This window comes from Megascapheus bottae, chromosome 11 (assembly GCF_031878675.1).
Source record: "Megascapheus bottae isolate mThoBot1 chromosome 11, mThoBot2.hap1, whole genome shotgun sequence".
Taxonomy (NCBI): Eukaryota; Metazoa; Chordata; class Mammalia; order Rodentia; family Geomyidae; genus Megascapheus; species Megascapheus bottae.
The window spans coordinates 36,780,960-36,801,154 of record NC_143519.1 but is presented as its reverse complement, the minus strand read 5'-3'; positions in this window follow the sequence as shown (position 1 = coordinate 36,801,154).

Genomic DNA, 20,195 nt, shown 5'->3' with positions numbered 1-20,195 from the left:
CACCAAGTGTCTTTCATAGGCAAAAGGATTAAAGTTTTAGGAAAGCAACAAACAGATAAAGCAGTGCTCCAAAGCAACCAGACAATAAATCTGGCAGAAGATTTCTAGTGCTTTCCAGAGTTTCATAAAAGAGATGATTGGTTATTACTATGCTTCTACATTGGAGGACTGGCAAGGAACTTCAGGTCTACTGTGAGTAGAAAGTTCTTAAAAGTGACCTCACCAATATGACACATCAGAACATCTTGGCTTTTATTTTCTGGGCAAGAGCAATAATTTAACAAGCATAGGGGATACTAATAGCTCCCTGGGGGATGTCTGAAGTACAATTAGGAGATTTTAGTAAGACAGTACAGCTAAAGAACTGAAGATGATTATAAAAGTATAGGGAGAAATTTACATGTGCCAAATCACCCTGAGACTCTTATAGTTTAGAATCAAAACGGCTCATTAGGGTGATAAATTCTTTCTATAGAAGCAGTAGGGAGCAGGAACATCCAGGAATCCTGAACTCTGAGTACTCTGGAAGCGTCCATCGCTATCGTGAACAACTAGGGCACAGCTGACATAGACCTCCAGGGCTTCACTAACACTTACAGAACAGAGAGAGCAATCCTAAGTTCACACTACTGAATCCAAGCCCCCCATGCCCATAAGTGCTCCCTTTATAGAATCACCAGCCATTTTTGTGGAGGAGGCACAGAGACCTTCTTTAGAATAGACTGTGTCTTATTTCACAAAACACCTATTAAGAAACTGGAAATGACAGAAATCATTTCATCATTTTTTTTTCCTGTGTTGCTTTAAGTGTCACTAGCATTTTTGGTTACTGTTGAGAAGAGTGACAAATTTCACTTTTGTATGGAACTTAACACTGCTTTCTGTAATAAGTGCAAAAAAACCCCGAAAAAAGTTTGAAAATATCTTCTATCAATTAGCAGAGTGTGATGGGGGTAGGGTGGTGAAGAGTTCGAAGTCAGATTGGGCTACATTTTGAGATCTACCTTAAAATATAAATAAACAAATGTACAATGGAAAAAATACCCCCCAATCAAAAATCTAAAATCATTATTAGCCATTAGGTAAAAAAGAAGAAGAAAGAAAGCAAATTCCCATTTAGATGCAGCTTCCTATGACAGAACACTTACAAAAAAAAACAATAAAATAAATAAAGAGAATAAGGCTACAAAGAAAATAGAACTGTTCTATAAAATAGATAGAAATGTAACATAGCATACTCTATTTGGAAAAGAATGTATAGCTTTAATTTGTGGAAAAGATTACTTAAGAAAAGAAATTGGATTTGTAGTATATTTTCTAATAAGTATTTTCTTATATGCATATCCATTAAAAGAAATAAGTAAAGAATGAGTATAGCTTAAAGATTCACTTTGTTTCTTAAAAAAAACCTTAAGATTTAAAAAATACATTGTATAACTTATTTAGAAATACACCAGTTGGTCATATGTGTAATCTCAGTTAGGAAGATGACAGACTATGCAGTTTGCAGTGTGCAAATTAAGCCTTGGATGCTTGAATACAGAATGTTCTAGTACATGAAATGGTTAGCCTGGAATGGATTAGTTACCCTACTCTGACCCTGAAATTCAACTATAAAGCAAATTTTGTTGGGCAAGACTCACACACAAAACTGCTTACACATCTGTCATTGTCCTCTACAAGGCAGGCTTTGAAACTGTACTATATTCACTATGCAAATTCCCTTGAAATCTGTGGTGCAGGTGTTTCCTGATTTTTCAAAATTAATTTGCATATTAAATGCAGCATAGGAAATAATGCCCACAAACTTTAGTTGCTTTGGCTGCAATGAGGGACTGTAGAATAAAATGTATTGTACATTCAGCATAATTCACACACAATAGGAACAATTAATGAGAGATAATCTAGCACATGCTTTGTTTCAGATTACACAAATTGAAAAAAGCAGATGCTACCCAAACATGTTTTCTAATTGACTGGCTTTATTTCTAAAGTATTCTAATGAGAAACAATAATGCAATCCTTGTGAGGAGAATTTTACATGACTGAGTATATTTTTCTCCAAAGTTACTTATTTTTAGGTTTACAAAATTTCCCCAGATTTTCTGATGACTTTATAGTAGTGGATGAATTAACTGAAAAAGCATTTCAAGATAATAAATCACATCAGATGTAATTATATGTAACATAAAATATTTTAACTCATGAGTAACTCAAGTATTATAGAAATTTCATAAAAGTTTTAGTACTTTTTTATCATGGAGCTTGATTGCCAAAGTCATGAAAAATGAAAATATACACACTCATATATAGGTGTGTATGCTTATATATGTGCATCTATAATGCATATTTAATTGTACATGTTATATCTATTGTGTATATAATTATATACATATTGCCATTACAATGTCTTAGAAGCATTGAATTATAGCATTAAATTAATACAATACCTTATTATACATAAAAATGTATTGCCTATGGCTATGATATACTGATTAAGATATAATTATTTACATAATATTTCATATAATCATATATTTTATGTATTCATTATACATGTGGAAAAAAGAATGTGAAACTTTATACACATGGATATATATATACATATACACACATATTTTAGCATTATGTATAAGTATGAATTCACTTTGAGGTACTCAGGTCTACTGAAAGATCATTATAAAATGATGAATAAAATAATGCAAAGACTTATTTCCTAAATATTTTAACATCTTACTAATTGGTCATCAATTTAAAAACAAGGGTTATATGAGGAAATGGAAAAAACTCCCATGCTTCTGGATTGGAAGAATTAACATCGTGAAAATGGCGATCTTGCCAAGGGCTATCTTCATATTCAATGCAATACTAATCAATATCCCAAAGTCATTCTTTAAATAAATAGAAGAGGCAATCCAAAATTTCATATGGAATAATAAAAGACTCCGTACAGCAAAAACACTTCTTAGCAGAAAGAATAGTGCAGGAGGAATTTCAATACCAAACTTTAGACTCTATTACAGAGGTATAGTAACCAAAACAGCTTGGACCTGGCACAAAAACAGGCCTGAAGACCAATGGAATAGAACTGAGGACCCAGATATTAAACGACAGACCTATGGCCACCTAATCTTTGGCAAGGGAGCCAAAAAAATAGAATGGAAGAAAGATGGTCTCTTCAATAGATGGTGCGGGCAGAACTGGTTAAGCACCTGCAGAAAACTAAACTGGATCCTTCTTTGTCACCCTGCACCAGGATCAAAGACCTCAAGGTAAAAGCAAATACACTGAAAAATTTACAAGAAAAAATCGGAGATACACTAGGCCTCCTTGGCACAGGTCGAAACTTTCTTAATAAGGACCAAGAAACCAACAAATCAGAGAAAGTCTGGATAAGTGGGACTGCATTAAACTGCAGAGCTTCTGTATGGCAAAGGACATAGCTAGCAAATTACCTAGAAAGCCTACAGAATGGGAGAAGATCTTCACTGACCATACAACAGACAAAGAAAGGCCTCATATCTAAAATATATCAACAGCTCAAAAAATTGAATCATTCCAAAACTAATCTCCAAAAAAACAACCATCCCATTAAAAGATGGGCGAAAGACTTAAAAGAGAGTCTTCTCTGAAGAAGAAATAAGAATGGCCTATAGATACATGAACAAATGTTTGATATTTCTGGCCATAAAAGAAATGCAAATCAAAACAACTCTAAGATTCCACCTCACTCCAGTTAGAATGGTCAGGATCAAGAAATATAATAACAACAGATGCTGGAGGGGTTGTGGCCAGGAGGGATCACTACTACAATGTTGGTGGGAGTGCAAACTCATTCAACCACTACGGAAAGCAGTATGGCAGTTCCTCAAAAGACTAAAAACATAGAGCTCCCCTATGACCCAACAACTCCACTACTTGGCATTTACCCAATCACCCCAAAACAATGACATACTAAATCCAGTAGCACAATGATGTTCACTGCAGCACTATTTACCATAGCAAAAGATATGGAACCAACCCAGATGCTCCTCAGTTGATGAGTGGATCAACAAGATGTGGTATTTATACGCAATGGAATTCTATGCTGCTGCCAGAAAAAAACATTGCCTCATTTGTAAGGAAATGGAAAGACTTTGAAAAAATCATATTAACTGAAGTAATCCAGACTCAAAGGAATCTAGGCTCAATGGTTTCCCTCATTTGTCATAATCAGTAGAAACCTTAGGCTCTCCTAGAAGAGATTTACAATGGAAAAAAACCTAGATACATAAGGCCATACATATAGTATAACTCTAAATGAAAGGACCTCCAGGATATAGAAACAAAAGCCATAGAATGAGTTATTATTGTCCTTAATGTACTGTGTTTTTCTCATCCCTTTTGCTGTCCCTTGGTTATCTCATATTATTACAGTATTTCACCTTATCTGATATATTATATAAATGCGTATTTGTTTGCTTGAAATAGGATAGGGAATGGGGGAAAACAAGATGAGGGGAGGAGTTAAGGGAAGGAAATGGGGACAAAAACATGAGAAGGGGTATCCTTGTGTGTAAAGCAATGCACCATCTACCTGGAAAATATAACTGTAACCCTTCTATTAATTATAATAAAAAATAAAGATAAAGAAAAATTACAATGGGTATTTTGGGACATGAGTTAAAATAAAATACTTTGATTGAAACCACAATAAGAAGAGTACAATAATGAGACAGAAAATGCTACAGTGAAAGAAATGTGCTAAAATATGAAAGTGTAAATTTTATTTTGAAGGTGTTTTATTCAGTTATATACCTTGCCTATCCTTTTCCTTTTTTTATGCTTTTAAACACACTGTTTTCCCTCATTCTTTGTCCATATGACTCTTCCTTTTAAAATTTAAATCTCTTGAAAACACTTACAGTGCTTGCCACATATAAATCCTCACCAAGTACATGTTCATTGAATTACACTCCCCAGGAATACTGAATTTCAACTTGTGTCAGAACCACCTTGACTGTTCTATGTTGTGTATTTATATGTTCTCTACCAAAGGATTCACTTTTTAAAAACTAAGTTTCCTAGTTACAGACTTCATTTTGTTTTAAGAAGATGTAGATGAAACATAGATATTTAGATATTATTGCACTTCTTTAGCAATTTTAAAAAAAGTTTGTAAAGCACTTTTTTTTCTCTTCTGTTTGATTATCCCCTGATAACTGGGGATACTCAATAATAGACACTCAACCACTTAAACAACATCCCCAAGCCTTTTTGCTTTAGATATTCTTGAATATAGTGTCTCAAATTTATCAACCAGGGCCATCTGGGATCATAATTCTCCTACCTATGCCTTTAAACAACTGAGGACATATACATATAGCTTGTTCATTAAGATATGGTCTCATTGACTTTGTACTTGACCTAGACTTGAACTGAAATCCTCTTTTCTGACTCCGAAGTAGCTGGAATTATATGTGTGAACTACTATTGCAGACTGGACTTTTCCTTTAAGTAATTTATTTCTGCTATGCTATTCTATGCTATGCTATGCCAGACTGTCTGCCTTTTATTTATTTATTTATTTATTTACTTATTTTGTGGGTCCTAGGGCTTGAACTGTCCCTGAACTCTTCAGCTCAAGGCTACTACCTTATTCTTTGAGCCACAGTGGTACTTCTCAGTGGGACTTTAGTGCCCCAGCTCTGTGATCCTCAGATCTCAGCCTCCTGCGTAGCTAGGATTACAGGCATAAGCCAACACTTATAAACAAAGCAAATGTCTGAAATGAACAGATTCATTCTCACACATTGTCTTCTTGCTTGAAAGAATAACAAAAAAAGTACTCATATTACTTTTATTAATACTTTTGTGACTATAACCTAAAAATATATTATAACAATTTTCAAGTAAAATAAGTTGTATATATACATATTCTATATATTTGTATTCTATTTATACATATATTCTAAAGTCCTATAATTTGGAGGGAAGATAAATATATGGAGGCTACTATGCTAAAGGAAAGAAAAAACAAATATTTTTAAAAGAAAAATGTAGACTATACATTTTCATCTTCTATGTAGTGTATACATTTTGTCTTTATGTGATTTTTTTACGTGCATAAACAGAGCTCAGCTTACAATTAGTAACTGGACATAAATATGCATATTTTCATATTTATAATAAACTCCTTCCTCTATGTCATTATGGTAAATGAAACATTAAACTTTATAGTATATATTTTAAATACCAATCTCTCAACTACTGTCCTTTCTTGAAATTGATATTTTCTCCATATCTTTTATTTTGCTTTTTGAGAAGTGGACTTCTACTGAGGCTGGCCTGGAAATCACGATATAGTTTGAAACACTGGAGGCCTTAAACAGATGATTCTCCATCCTCCCTCTTCCAAACGCTGGGATTATAGTCATGCCTCAAAATTCCCTTCTTCACATAAAACAAAATGAGCCAAAGTATGTTCTGAATGGAAGCCATATTACAGAAAATCAATCATTAATAATTAAATAAAAGTATATAGTTATAGTACATGTAAAAATACTTTTCAAATCTGTACTTATAGTACTTCTAATAGGAATAGTACTATTTTCAATTAATTTTTGGAAAAATGTATATTATGAAAATCCATTTACTTACCTTGATTCTTGTCCTGAGACATAAAGTATACAAAATATTCAAGTTTTACATAATTTTATATGATTACAAATTATTTAATTGCTGCCTTGTGCTGACTCTATTTTTTTCTTTTTACATTTGAAATGTAAAGTAAATGAATAGATATGTAGACAATCTCTTTGAAAGTAGCAAAATAATACCTTTCAAAACACATCAGTATGATTTCTTTTGTATTCCTTTTGAGACACTTGTTTTTTTTCAGTTCCAAAATCTTCTTCTTCTGTTCTAGGGTAATGGGAAATTGGAATTGAAATTGTGAAGAAACTAATCATAATTCAGTGACCAAATGAAATTGCTCGCTTTGAGATAGTTTATAAACACTGGCTCTGTTGGAAAAGAAAGTCACTTCTAAAATCTGTATTCATTTTATAATTTTCTTGCATTTTTTTGATTTACACATATTTATACCTATTTCTTTGTAGGTGAAACGTGATTATTTTCCTTCATGTACACTTTATTTCATGTCAGTTATTAGTGCATTGATCACTTTGAACTCTGACCCTCTCTCTCTCTCTCTCTCCCTCCCTCCCTCCGTCTCTCCCTCTCTCCCTCCCTCTCTCTCCCTCTCTCTCCCTCTCTCTCTCTCTCTCTCCCTCTCTCTCTCTCTCTCTCTCTCTCTCTCTCTCTCTCTCTCTCTCTCTCTCTCTCTCTCTCTCTCTCTCTCTCTCTCCCTCCCTCCCTCCCTCCCTCCCTCCCTCTCTCTCTCTGTGGGTCATGGGTATTGAACTCGGCTTGGGTGTTGTCCCTGTGCTCTTCAGCTCAAGGCTACCACCCTATCCTTGAACCAAGTCCCACTTCCCATTTCCTAGAGGTTAATTGGAGTTACAAGTCTCAGGTCCTTTTGTGCCCGTTCTGCTTTGAACCTTGATCCTCAGATCTTAGCCTCTTGACTAGCTAGGATTACAGGGGTGAGCCACTTTATAAAACTACACTCTATTATTTGCTGGTTCTTTGGGGGTATATAATACTTTGCATTATATTCCCTCTGTTATGCCATAGGTCATCAGAATGCATTCCTCCTGTGGGGTGGGTATCATTCTACTCACCTATCACCTGCTTTTTATCACCTCTTCCTCCTCCTCCTCCTCCTCCTTCTCCTCCTCCTCCTCCTCCTTCTCCTCCTCCTCCTCTTCCTCCTCACCCTTCTATGCTAGTAAAAACCTGCTATTACATTCTTGGACCTGATCCTTAATCTTCTTGCAGATCATAGTATGTGTCTTTCTACTCACTTTGGAGAAATAAAAAAAAAACATGAAATTAAAAAAAAAACTTTTACTGTTTCTATGTACAGCTGTGCTAGGCTAATTTTAACTACGTCTCTAGTGTTATGCTTGGCCAGTGATGATGCTACAAATTGCTCCATCACTTAAGTGCTAGACTGTAAGATTAGTCCTAAGGAAGTCAACAAAAGAATGCAGTGAAATGTGTTACATGGTTTTCGGATAAGCTTCCCTATCTGACCTAATTTATTATGGAGTATCTTGAGAGGAAAGAAAGAAATTGGAGAGGAGGGTATTAGAATTTACGTGTTGCAAACTGCCCATTTGTCTGCTTCCTGAGAATTAAATAATAATTTCAGAAAAAAATGTTTAAATTTTAAGTTTTCTTTCTTTCTTATGTTCTTTCTTTTTTTGAAAGGGTTAGCATAATGCAACATGTCAACCTAGGACTTGGATAAAACTCAGTAGTATACCATATACTGGGTTTACTTTTAGCTAACACTGGATTCCTAAATGAACCTGGAATCCATTATTGCCAAATACTCCTGAGAATTTCATGAGGAAACAGGAGAGGATGTTTCTGAGAAATGTCAATATAGCTACGTGGCCAAATAAACTATATAAAGGAAAATATGAACTACGATGAAATGTAAAAATCCCAAAAGTAGTGGTCGAATCTCATGAAAAATCAATGGACTGGTTTGAGAAAATAAAAGCAAGTAACCAGGCATACAGTCACTCATCTACTCACGCCCAGGAAGATGAATTCAGTGTGGAAAAGAACCACGGCATTAGAGAATGACAGTGTTCAAGGATCATATTGAGATATAGTATTGATTTAGTATAAGAGATTATCTTCAGCCGGGCATGTTGGCTCTCACCTGGAATCCTAGCTACTCAGGAGACTGAGATCTGAGGATCAAGGTTCAAAGCTAGCTGGGTCACCAAAGGACCCAAGGGTCCCAAAGGACCAAAGGACCTCAAGGGTAGGGTTATTGCCTTGAGCTGAAGAGCTCAGGAACAATGCCCAGGCCAAGTTCAAACCACATGATCTATGAACGAGAGAGAGAAAGAGAGAGAGAGAGAGAGAGAGAGAGAGAGAGAGAGAGAGAGAGAGAGAGAGAGAGAGAGAGAGAGAGAGAGAGAGAGAGAGAGAGAGAGAGAGAGAGAGAGAGAGAGAGAGCGCATCTTTCTGTTCATTCCTCCCCTGGAGGTCCCCTCTCCAGAGTCTCAAGGTGTCAATTACTAGGAATAAGAGGATGGCAGTATGGAGGAAGCAGGTATTTAAGCAAGAGGTCAAATTATTTAAAATCGTATCTTACTAGATTTACTAATTATTTCCTGATTCTGTTCAGTAGTGGGAGAATTCAAATGGACTTCAAATTGATTCTGGAAAAGCATGTTTCTTTCCTAAAATCGTCTTTTTTCCCAGCACGAATTAACTATACATGGGGATTTCGTTGTGACATATCCATATGCATGGAAGTATGTAACTATATGTATATACATGCGCATGTACACATACATTATAAGTGCATAAGTGTGTATATAAATGATGTACTTTGATTAGTCACCAATTCTGTACTCTCTCTAAGCTCCCTTCACCACTTCCCAAATCACTCTCCAACCACTTATACCATTTCACATATGTACACCAACTATTTTGATCATATTCACTCTATATCAATTTCATTGTTTTCCATCTCTTCCTTCTACCCAGGATTGGAATTGTTTTATATACTTGTCACTTATTTTTTAATTATATGTGAATTTTACATATTCATGCAGAATACTTGTATATAACTGTTCCCTTGTTTCTCATTTTCTTTGTACTGTTAGTTCAATATGTGAGTAGATTAAGGATGGTGATAAATGATCCATCATTAACTTACATATGTCCAAATTTCTCTTGTGAATATAAGATGAACATATGTCACTCCAAAAGGATTTAATATTTCATGTAAAATGTTATTGGTTTTTAGGTTAAAATAACCAATTGAAGCCAGATAGGAAGAAGCAGCAGAAGCAGCAGAAGCAGAGAAGCAGAAGCGGAAGCGGAAGCGGAAGCGGAAGCGGAAGCGAAGAGGAAGAGGAAGAAGAAGAGGAAGAAGACTAATTCCAGGCCAGGCTGTACAAGAGTGACAACCAACACCCTCAAAAACAAAACTGGTTGCAGCATAACTAAGTGGTTGAACATTTACGTCACATATGTGATTAAAATGAAGTATTAGTAAAACAATCAAAACAATCTATTGCCAAAAAAAGAAAACAAAAAGTCAAAATCCAAATACTTAAAAAAGGAAACTTTAAAAATAATTATATTAATATACTGAAAAACTTTCTAACTTTATTTAAATGCATTAAGCAACCCAGGCACCTAGCCACTCAGGAAAGTGAGATCTGAAGTTTGAAGCCAGCCTGGGCAGAAAAGTTCATGATACCCTTATCTCAAATTAGTCATCATATAAGTTAAAAGTGGAGCTGATTGACCTAGGATTAGAGTTAGTCTTGAGGAAAATCTCTGAGAGACAATATTAGGACCTTGAGTTCAAACCCTAAGACCAACACACAAACACACACACACACACAATAACAATATCTCAACATTAATGCTAATTAACTATTATTTAATGAAACACACCATATTGACAAAATAACATATCAATACTTTAAGAGGACATAATCTATACTAAATTATTTTTAAACTCTGATTTATGTTTCTCATAATATTTTGTTGACTTTGTTTTGATATTATTTATGTAATCATAAAAATACTAATACTATTTGTATAAACCAAAGTGCTAGCTGGGCAAATATGACTCATGCATGTAATCCCAGATACTCAGAAGGATAAGACCTAAGGATGACAGTTGAAAATTAGCCTTGACAAGAAAGTCTGTGAGATGTTTATCTCCAATTAATCACAGAAAAAGCAGGAAGTGGCACTGTGGCTCAAGTGCTGTATTGTTAACCATGAGCAAAAGATGCTCAGGGACAGAGCCCAGGCACAGCATTCAATCTTCATGACCAGAGAAAAAGAAAGAAAGAAAACTAGAAATATATAATTTCATAAAAATTATACCAATATATAATCTTTATGTATAAATGATGAACCCACATTGTCTTTCTATTTTAAAATTACTAACAACTAAAAGGTGACATTTAAATAAGGCTCATTTTTATAAAGTGACACAATTTGAATTCATTATTTTTATCATATTCACTTTCTGAAGAGAAACAAGAGTCATATGTTCATTATTTGAATATAGCAGTTAAGAATTATTCTCAAAAATGGACTCATAGTTATTTGTTATGTGTAAATTTCAACCTGATATTTTATAATTTCTGACAAAAAATGAACATATAATTTAAAAATAGAATTCAAATTAACACATTTTAAAAGAGAATGGAACCTGCATCAGTAAATAGATTTCACTTTGAAGGATAATAGAAACTTTAGGAATTTTTCACATACCAGCATCAATGATAGCCTCAATAATATTACATATTTCTGCATGTTGTTTGTGTGTATTTCTGTGTGTTTGTGTATGTATTAACATATTATCAGTGTCGATGGGATAGCACTAGGTAATTGGAAAGATACAATTAAGATAATTCCCACTTGCAGCATTCTGAAACTTCAGAAATCACATAATCCATGCACGCATATTTACTTTATTTTCAAATATTTTAACATGTTGGAAACCATCCAACAAGAAATGTTTAATAGTCTCAGTCTTTTTATTGTAATTAATAGAAGGGTTACAGTTATATTTGCCAGGTAGAAAGCACATTACTTCACACATATTGATTCCCCCCTCATGTTTTTGTCCCCATGTCCCTCCCCCGACCCCCAATAATATTCTCAACCTTTACCCAAATTCATCATCAAATATTCATAATTATCCTGTGTCTCTTCAACTTATTAGTATACAATAGTTAATGCCTCTGGAGTTTAATAGATACAAAATAAATAAGTATTTGAATTGTAATTAATATTATAGATTTTCCAATGTCCTAAAGAAAGGGGAGGGTTAGAGTAGTAGTCAAAATGAATTTGATCAAAATACATTTTATGTGTGCATACAATATAATGATCTCTTTTGTACAATCAATATATGCTAATAACAATATATCTAGAAGATTATAACTTCAAAGCAAACAAGTTGCAGAAGTTTGACTTTCTTAAAACAGAAATGATCATTTTGGAATGCTTAAAGCTAGAAAATAATTCTATATTAGCCTAATGGGCTACATCAAGTCATAAAGTTCATTTGAATGAAGTAAGATGTGGTTTCTAAGTGCACCAATAAGTTAGAAAGCTGTTGTTGGGACCTGACGTTAAAAAGAAGGGGATTAAAGAGAGAGAATGGATCACTTCCTGTGTGCCCTTCCGATTCCTTCTGCCCACCTTTGACTTTTTCATCGGGTCCTACTGTTGGAACAATTTTGGAATGAATGACTTTGCTGGCAGTTCTCAGGTTTTAATCCTGAAAGCCCATAAGTTTTCTAGAGATGAATGTTACTTCAAGCATATACAAAAGTTTTCTCCTCCAAAGATTTGTATTATTTGTTATTTTGAAAACCAATGAGAGTCCCTTGCTTCAGCAAAGCAGAAAACATTTGTCAGTCAACTATGGAAATCAAATATCTGTGGTTTCCTGTGTATGGTTATAAAAATTTATGTTTTCAAGCCTTAATCTAGTGAAATTGCTTTAAGCAACTCCACTGAGGTTACTGTGATCTTCTATAAAAAATATCCAACTTAGTGTAAAGGAAGGAAGATATGTTCTCATTTCAAGATTTTTTTTTTTACAGTTTGGGAATAGTGCTACTATCTATTTGTCATAAACGAGTGTATAATATAACTCTCTGAATATATGTTTTTCCCATTTTTTAATCCCCCATAAGGACAATGTTAGAGAGCTATGTTAAAGTAATCTAATAACATAAAAATAAGAACAGAATCTGTTCATATTTGAGAAATAAATAGGAATTTATTGCACTGAGCAATAAATAGGTGTTGTAAGTAAGTTATTATTGTTGCAATTATTTGGTGCAAATATATACAGAGTGAATAGAAGCCATGCATGGCTATCCATAAGACTGCAGGAAGGTTATACAAGAATATGTTCCTTCCAACAGTTTAACATGAAATTGGCTTCTGAGACCAAGAATCCCATTCTTATTCTTAATCTTATTCTTCTTGTTAAGATCCATACACCAAATTGACTAGATATATAACTGATTTGTATAAAAATAGTAAATTTCTTTGCTTTTTGATTTTTGTAATTTCACAGAAATGTGGACTCAGAATGACATTCAATATACTGACCAACTAATGGGCCAGTGAAATGGAGTAGCACACGAACCCTTTATCTTTTTCTAAATCTAGAGGCTACAAAGATCAAGTAGGTATGGGGGTTGGGGAACACCGAGCTTCTACATGTGAGGCAATTCCTGAATCACAGGAAGGTGGGAAAACATGGATTCATGTTTAGTGTATCTGCATTTTGGCCTCAGGTAGAGACTGCTGCTGCTGCCCAGCCAAGAGCAGAAAAGTAAAGAATGGATTAATGTTAAGTACAGTAATATTCACATATCAGGAATTCTGGATTACAACCATAATACTAATAGTAATTTTCAATAGAAATAGGAAAATGACAAATTAGTTTTGAAATTAGTTTAATATAGTAGAGGATTTAAAATAGGTTTTCCTATATAATTTTGTGGTGGCTGTATCACTTGAACTTCCAAATAATAATTTAGAGCTGATGACTAAGTTATCTCCAGCATGAAGTACTTGTTCCTGTACTTGTTTTGTTGTTGTTGCCCTGCATTCACAGTGATTTTTATGTAGATCTTCAGTCATTTGGGGGTGCAACTGAGATTTGAGGTTTCATATGTTTTTTTTATATAACATAACAGAACACCTTTTTTTTCATCTAGACGTAGGACAGATGTTTTGGGAAGTATATTTCTTTTATATTTGCCTATCCTGACATGGTGCTTATTTTCTTACAAAGAAAATTATTCATTTTGCGAATTGAAATTTGACCAAAGTCTTTTTTCTCACCTAAGAAATTATTTACTACCCACAATATTTTCAATTTTGCACAGATTTAATATTTAATTCCTTATAATTAAGCACACATTTAGTATTTGTTTTATGCAGATATCATATTAGGAACTGTTGCTAAGCTTAATGTTTATATGTGCATTTAAACATGTCAGAAAAACATCGCAAATGCATTCAAATTATCAACTAATACAACAGGAGATATTAAACTATGTTGAAAAATAGGAAAGTAATTTTAAAAACAGAAAAATTTCAAAAAATAACAGCTCATTATTAATTATTTATCCTAATATACAAGTTACAAGTGATTATTTTAAGGATGCAGTTAAAATATTAAAGATGAGACCTTTGACTTAGATAATGAATATTGATAAACATTTATCTTACATTGGCAGAAGTAAAAGCCTAATCAAGTGAGGATCCAGGCAATGAGTGAAAGAATAAATCAGCAAAGGTCTAGAAGTCTAAAATGTTTAATACTGTTGGTCAGTGATTTGGCATAGGATAAAGGGAATAGAAGCTTCTAGAGAGCATTCAGATGAATGTGAGAGCCATTGCTGAATGAAGAGCCATTGCCGAAGGAAGAACAATATTTATATAATTATTTTAAATTATTCTTATTACAGTAATTGTACAAAGAGGCTTCATTATATATTCACACATGCATATAATGAAATTTGATCAAATTTATTCTTCTATTATGCTCTTTTAATTCTCAACCCTTTTCAAACAGTATTTATTCCATGTGATATAATCGTATAAGTCTTATTAGAAACATTGTTTATTTACTTTGGTTAATAAGCAACTGGTTCATATAAAATAAATTCTACTTTTTATTTTTATTTGTCCATTAGCTCAAGGCAATTTCTAACTACTGAAAAGTGCATATTATCTCTAGTTCCTGCTAAAATTATCTTTCTGTTACTAATTACCACAAGTATTCCTATTAAAATTTCCTCCTCAAAGGAATGCATTATAATTATTATATACTTTAGCTTTTAAAAATAATTGTTTCAAAAATATTTCCAAGACATGAGAAAGGGTATCAATGTATGTGAATTAATGCACCTTCTATCTGGTGAATATAATGTAATCCTTCTATTAATTACAATAAAAATATATGAAAAAAAATATTTCCAGAAAGCGTGTGAGGAGCATACTGAATTGACATTTGAATATATTAGTTTTGGGAGATCCAAAATTGAAAATGTCTATGGTGTATTTTTTTCATCAAATTCTAAATTTTAGAAGAATATATGTATATATATAGTCATTTAATTTTTGTATGTTGCTTTTAGTTCCAGTTTCATATTTTTAGGAAACAAATTTACTTTAACTCATAAGAAAAATTGCAAGTATATGTTCTAAGAAAATGTTGGAAATTATTGAATATAACTTTGAAGTAAATGAAATTTGGTTTCATTAATTTATTTCAGTAATTTAGCAAGAGAAATTCTATCCATCTAAAATTTTAGAAAGAAAGAATACTAAAATCACCCATCAGACAAAAAAAGTAGAGTCTTTAAGGAAAGGCATATATTGATTCTTGTAACATTGCCTGATCACCACCTCCTTCAAATATTCCAGAAAATTTTGAGCGTAATAAAGCCAAGAATAGAGAATTAATTTCATATGCTCTTTCTAATCTTCCCTTGTATCTATTTTCTCTAAACTTAAAAAAGATATCAGATCATTCTAGTATGCTTGACATCTCACAAATGCTTCATTTAACTATATTTTTGGTTAAAAATTGAAGCAAGAGCAGGAACAGGGGAGAATGCAAAGAAAGGGAAGCTAATAGGTTAGAAGTAATAGGATGAGTAAGATTGGAGAAATAATCTTTTAATCACTGAACTAATTTTTTTCTTACATCTTTGATCCATCAATAGATTGATCAATAATTGGTTAGAATCATTAGCCCAGAACCTCTCATGTTCAATTCACTGGACTCATTGTCTCACCTAAGTCTATTTTTGAATTGCAGAAATTAGAGAGGTTTTCTTAATTGTGCCATTTTTTGCAGTCATACAATTTAATCTAGCATCAAAATTTCATATTTCTTAAATGTTATGTAATATACATGTCTTTAATTTTATCTTTCCACTAGAATAAGTTTTGCTAGGAAAGAAATTTAACATTTATTTTGAACATTGTGCAATAGAAATACTGAGCATTTCAGACACACTACTAAAAGCACTCAATAAATCTTAGCTGAATGAACTCATTTGTATACATACATGTACATCTGCATATGTATGTTTTATATAAAACATATTATGTAATATATACTGTATATATATATGCAGTCTGCAGATACCTTTGACTTCTTTCTCTTTTTTCATATATTTTTATTGTAATTAATAGAAGGGTTATATTACATTCACCAGATAGAAGATGCATTACTTCCCAAACATTGATACCCTATCTCATGTCTTGGACCCCATTTCCTTCCCCCCATCCCTACCCCTCATCTTGTTTTCTCCCTTCCCTATCCTATTTCAAATAACCAAATAAGCATATATACAACATATCAGATAACAAGGTAAAATACTGTAACAATATGAGATAACCAAGGGATAGAAAAAGAGATGAAAAATAACAGTACATTAAGGACAATAATAACTCATTATATGGCTTTTGTCTCTATATACTGTAGGTCCTTTCATTTAGTGTCATACTATATGGCCTTATGTTTCACATGGAATTCACATAATACAAATATTCATAAGTTAATAACAAAAAATCTAATAGAAAATAAACTATGCCAAAATAAGATTGCTCATTTACATATTGAAATATAGAGATTCAGAGGACTGCTTATGAAAAGTTTTTCCTATACAGCTATATTAGATTTTTTGTTAATAATTTATGAATATTTGTATTATGTGAATTCCATGTTTATAGTTTCTATGTGGCCAAGGCCATGATATTTTCAAATATGTTTTATTAGTATTTTAGAGGTGACATACAGAAGTGTTATACTTACCTAAGTCAGGAAAGGAATACATTTCTTTTTGAACCATGTTACGCCTTCTCACATTCTCACAGTTTTTCTCTCCTGTTCCCACTCACAAGTTATAAAGTTCATTTCTGACATCGTGTCTAGTAACGCTGCTGTATTTGTTCAGCCTTTGTACCACCTTTTCTGTGGCCCCTCTTACCATAGCAAGGACAAACTAACGAACAAGACAAAAGGAAAAGACAACAAAGAAAGAGGCTACAATAACAGCAGCCACAAACACCTGTTTCCAATTCTGGAGTTCCTTTTGTAAAATAATGTTTATGATGATATGCATATAGCAATTGAACCTTTGTGATACATTCCTATGAATATTTTCCCTTAACATATTTTGATAATTAGAACACATTTAGCTTTATATTTCAAAATATAAAAGTACTAAATGTCGTCAATGGTGTTGAATTTTGTACTCTTGACTTTTTTCAGATGTAAGAATTTATTCATTGGTACAAAATATTTTCTCTGTAGGATAAAAGCAAGCAAAATTTCAGTATGATATGTGGTTGATTTGATTTCCTAGTGCTTTACCTTTTGCATTTTTTAATTGTGTATTATTGCCGGTATGATGTATAGAAGGTTTACAGTTACATTCACCACATAGCCGGTACATTAGTTCTTGAACACTGATACCCCTTCCCATGTTTTTCTCCCACTTAATCTCCCCCAACACACATTGAGTCATCTTGTTCTTCCCCTTCCCTTTCCTATTTCAAATGAACAAATAAACGTATAAACAATATTCTAAATACCAAAGTTAGATACAATAGCAACATGAGATAAACCATGAGGGGGAGAAATAGAAAAGAAATAACTTCACAGAGTATATTTAGAGCAACAATCACAAAGATAAATCTTTTATTTCTGTATCCTACAGTTCATTTCATTTAGCCTCACCCTATATGGCCATATGGACATAGTTTTTGAGCTACTGTAATCCTCTGCTAGAAAATTCCTAGATGTGTACTAATTATTAGAAATGAGGGAAACCATGAAGCCTATGTTTCTTTAATATGATTTTTCATTAATATTATTTTTTCCAAGTCTTTCCATTTCCTTACAAATGGGGTGATGTCACTTTTTCTGATGGCAGCATAGAATTCCATGGTGTATAAATACCACATCTTCTTGATCCAATTATTTACTGAGGGCCATGTGGGGTGGTTCCACATCTTCACTATGGTAAAGAATGCTGAAATGAACATGGTTGTGCTATACACTTAGTATACTCATGTTTCTGGACATTTACCCAAGAGTGGGATTGCTGGGTCATATGGGAGCTTTATGTTTAGTCTTTTGAGATACCGTCATACTGCTTTCCAGAGTGGTTGAAAAAGTTTACATTCCTACCAACAGTGTAAAAAGGTTCCCTCCTGGCCACGTGTGTTTTTATAAGATCTCTTAATATTGGCCATTATTCCACTTCACTGGGATGAGGTGGAAGCTCAAGGTTGTTTTGATTTGCATTTCGTTTGTCTATTGGCCATTTATTTCCTCTTCAGAAAAGTCCTTCTTTATGTCTTTAGTCTACCTCTTAATGGGATGGTTGTTTTTTGAGAATGTGTTTTTGAGACATTGAAGTTTTTTATCTGTAAGTATATTTTAGATATGAGGCCCTTGTCTGTTGTGAGGATAGGGAAGATCTTCTCCCACTCTGGGATTTCTATTTACCATGCTTGCTATGCCTTTGCCATACAGAAGCACTGCAGTTTAATGCAACCCCATAAATTCAAACTTTCTTTAATTTGTTGTATTTCTGGGCCTTTAATAAGAAAGTTTTGATCTGTACCAAGGAACCAGAGATTGTCTCCTAGTTCTTCCTGTAAAGTTATCGTGGTATCTGCTTTTAATTCAAGGTCTTTAATCCATTTGCAGTGAATTATGCTCCAGGGTGATATTTAAGGATCTAACGTTTTCTACAGATGCTTAACCAGTTCTGCCAGCACCCTTTGTTAAAGAGGCTGTCTTTCTTTTATATGGATCCCTTATCAAACATTAGGTGGGCATAGGTCTGTGTGTTAATTTCTGGGTCTTCAGTTCCATTCAATTGGTCCTCAGACTTGTTGTTGTGCCAGTACCAAACTGATTTTATTACTATAGCTCTATAATAGAGTCTGTAGTTTGCATTGATATTCCCACAGTGCTGATTTTCTGCTAAGGATTGTTTTTTGCTATATGGGGTCATTTATTATTCCATTTGCATTTTTGGATTGCTTCCTCTATTTCATTAAAGAATGGCCTTGGGATTTGAAGGGTACTGCATTGCATTTGGAGATATCATTTGGCAGGAGATTTCATAATCGTAATCTTCCTATTCCTCGATCTGTGTCCCAAGGGATCTAATGTTTTGTGTGCTCCTTTTTGTTGAATACCATAAACTGCTGAATTTCAGTTTTGATCTCTTCAGTGATCCACTGGTGATTCAATAATGTGTTGTTCAATCTCCATGACTTATAGGATTTTCTATGGTAGCATTTGAATTGAGCTCCAATTTTATAACTTTGTGAACAGAGAGAATGCAGGGAATAATTTCAGTGTTTCTGTTTTTATGCATTAAAATGTGATCTATCTTATAAAATATTACATGTGTTTCTGGGAGGAATAGTCTGCAACTATCTGTTAGGTCTAGTTTGTCTATGCAGTTGTCCAATTCTGAGGTTTCTCTGCTGAGTTTTGCCTTGTTGATCTCTCCAGAAGTGACAGTAGTGTGTTAAAGTTGTCAATAATTCCTGTGTTTGGATCTATGTGTGTTTTTGGTATAAGTAAAGTTTGTTTGATGAAGTTGGGTGCTCCACAATTTGGTGTAGATATTTAGAATGATTATATGCTCCTGAAGAACAGATCTTTTATTAACATGGAATAACCTGCTTTGTCTCTTCTCACTACCTTTAAATTGAAGTCTGTTTTACTAAGAATGGCAACTCCAGTCTGTTCATGGGGGCTGTTAGCTTGATAGATTTTATTCCAGCCTCTCACTTTCAGCTGTTGCTGCTGCAGACACTACCACTCCCAGAGCCTCTGGTACGGACTCAAAAATGTTTTCAAAACTACCTTTTTCTCCTCTGGCCAAGTTCTTTGTACTATTATGGCTTACTTGTTTGATTCTTTAGGTGCAAACTTTTAGCTAGAATGCTAAAGCTAGTATCTTTGCAAGAACTCAGATAGACTCAACCTGAAATTCTATCATATTCCCAGAATCTTG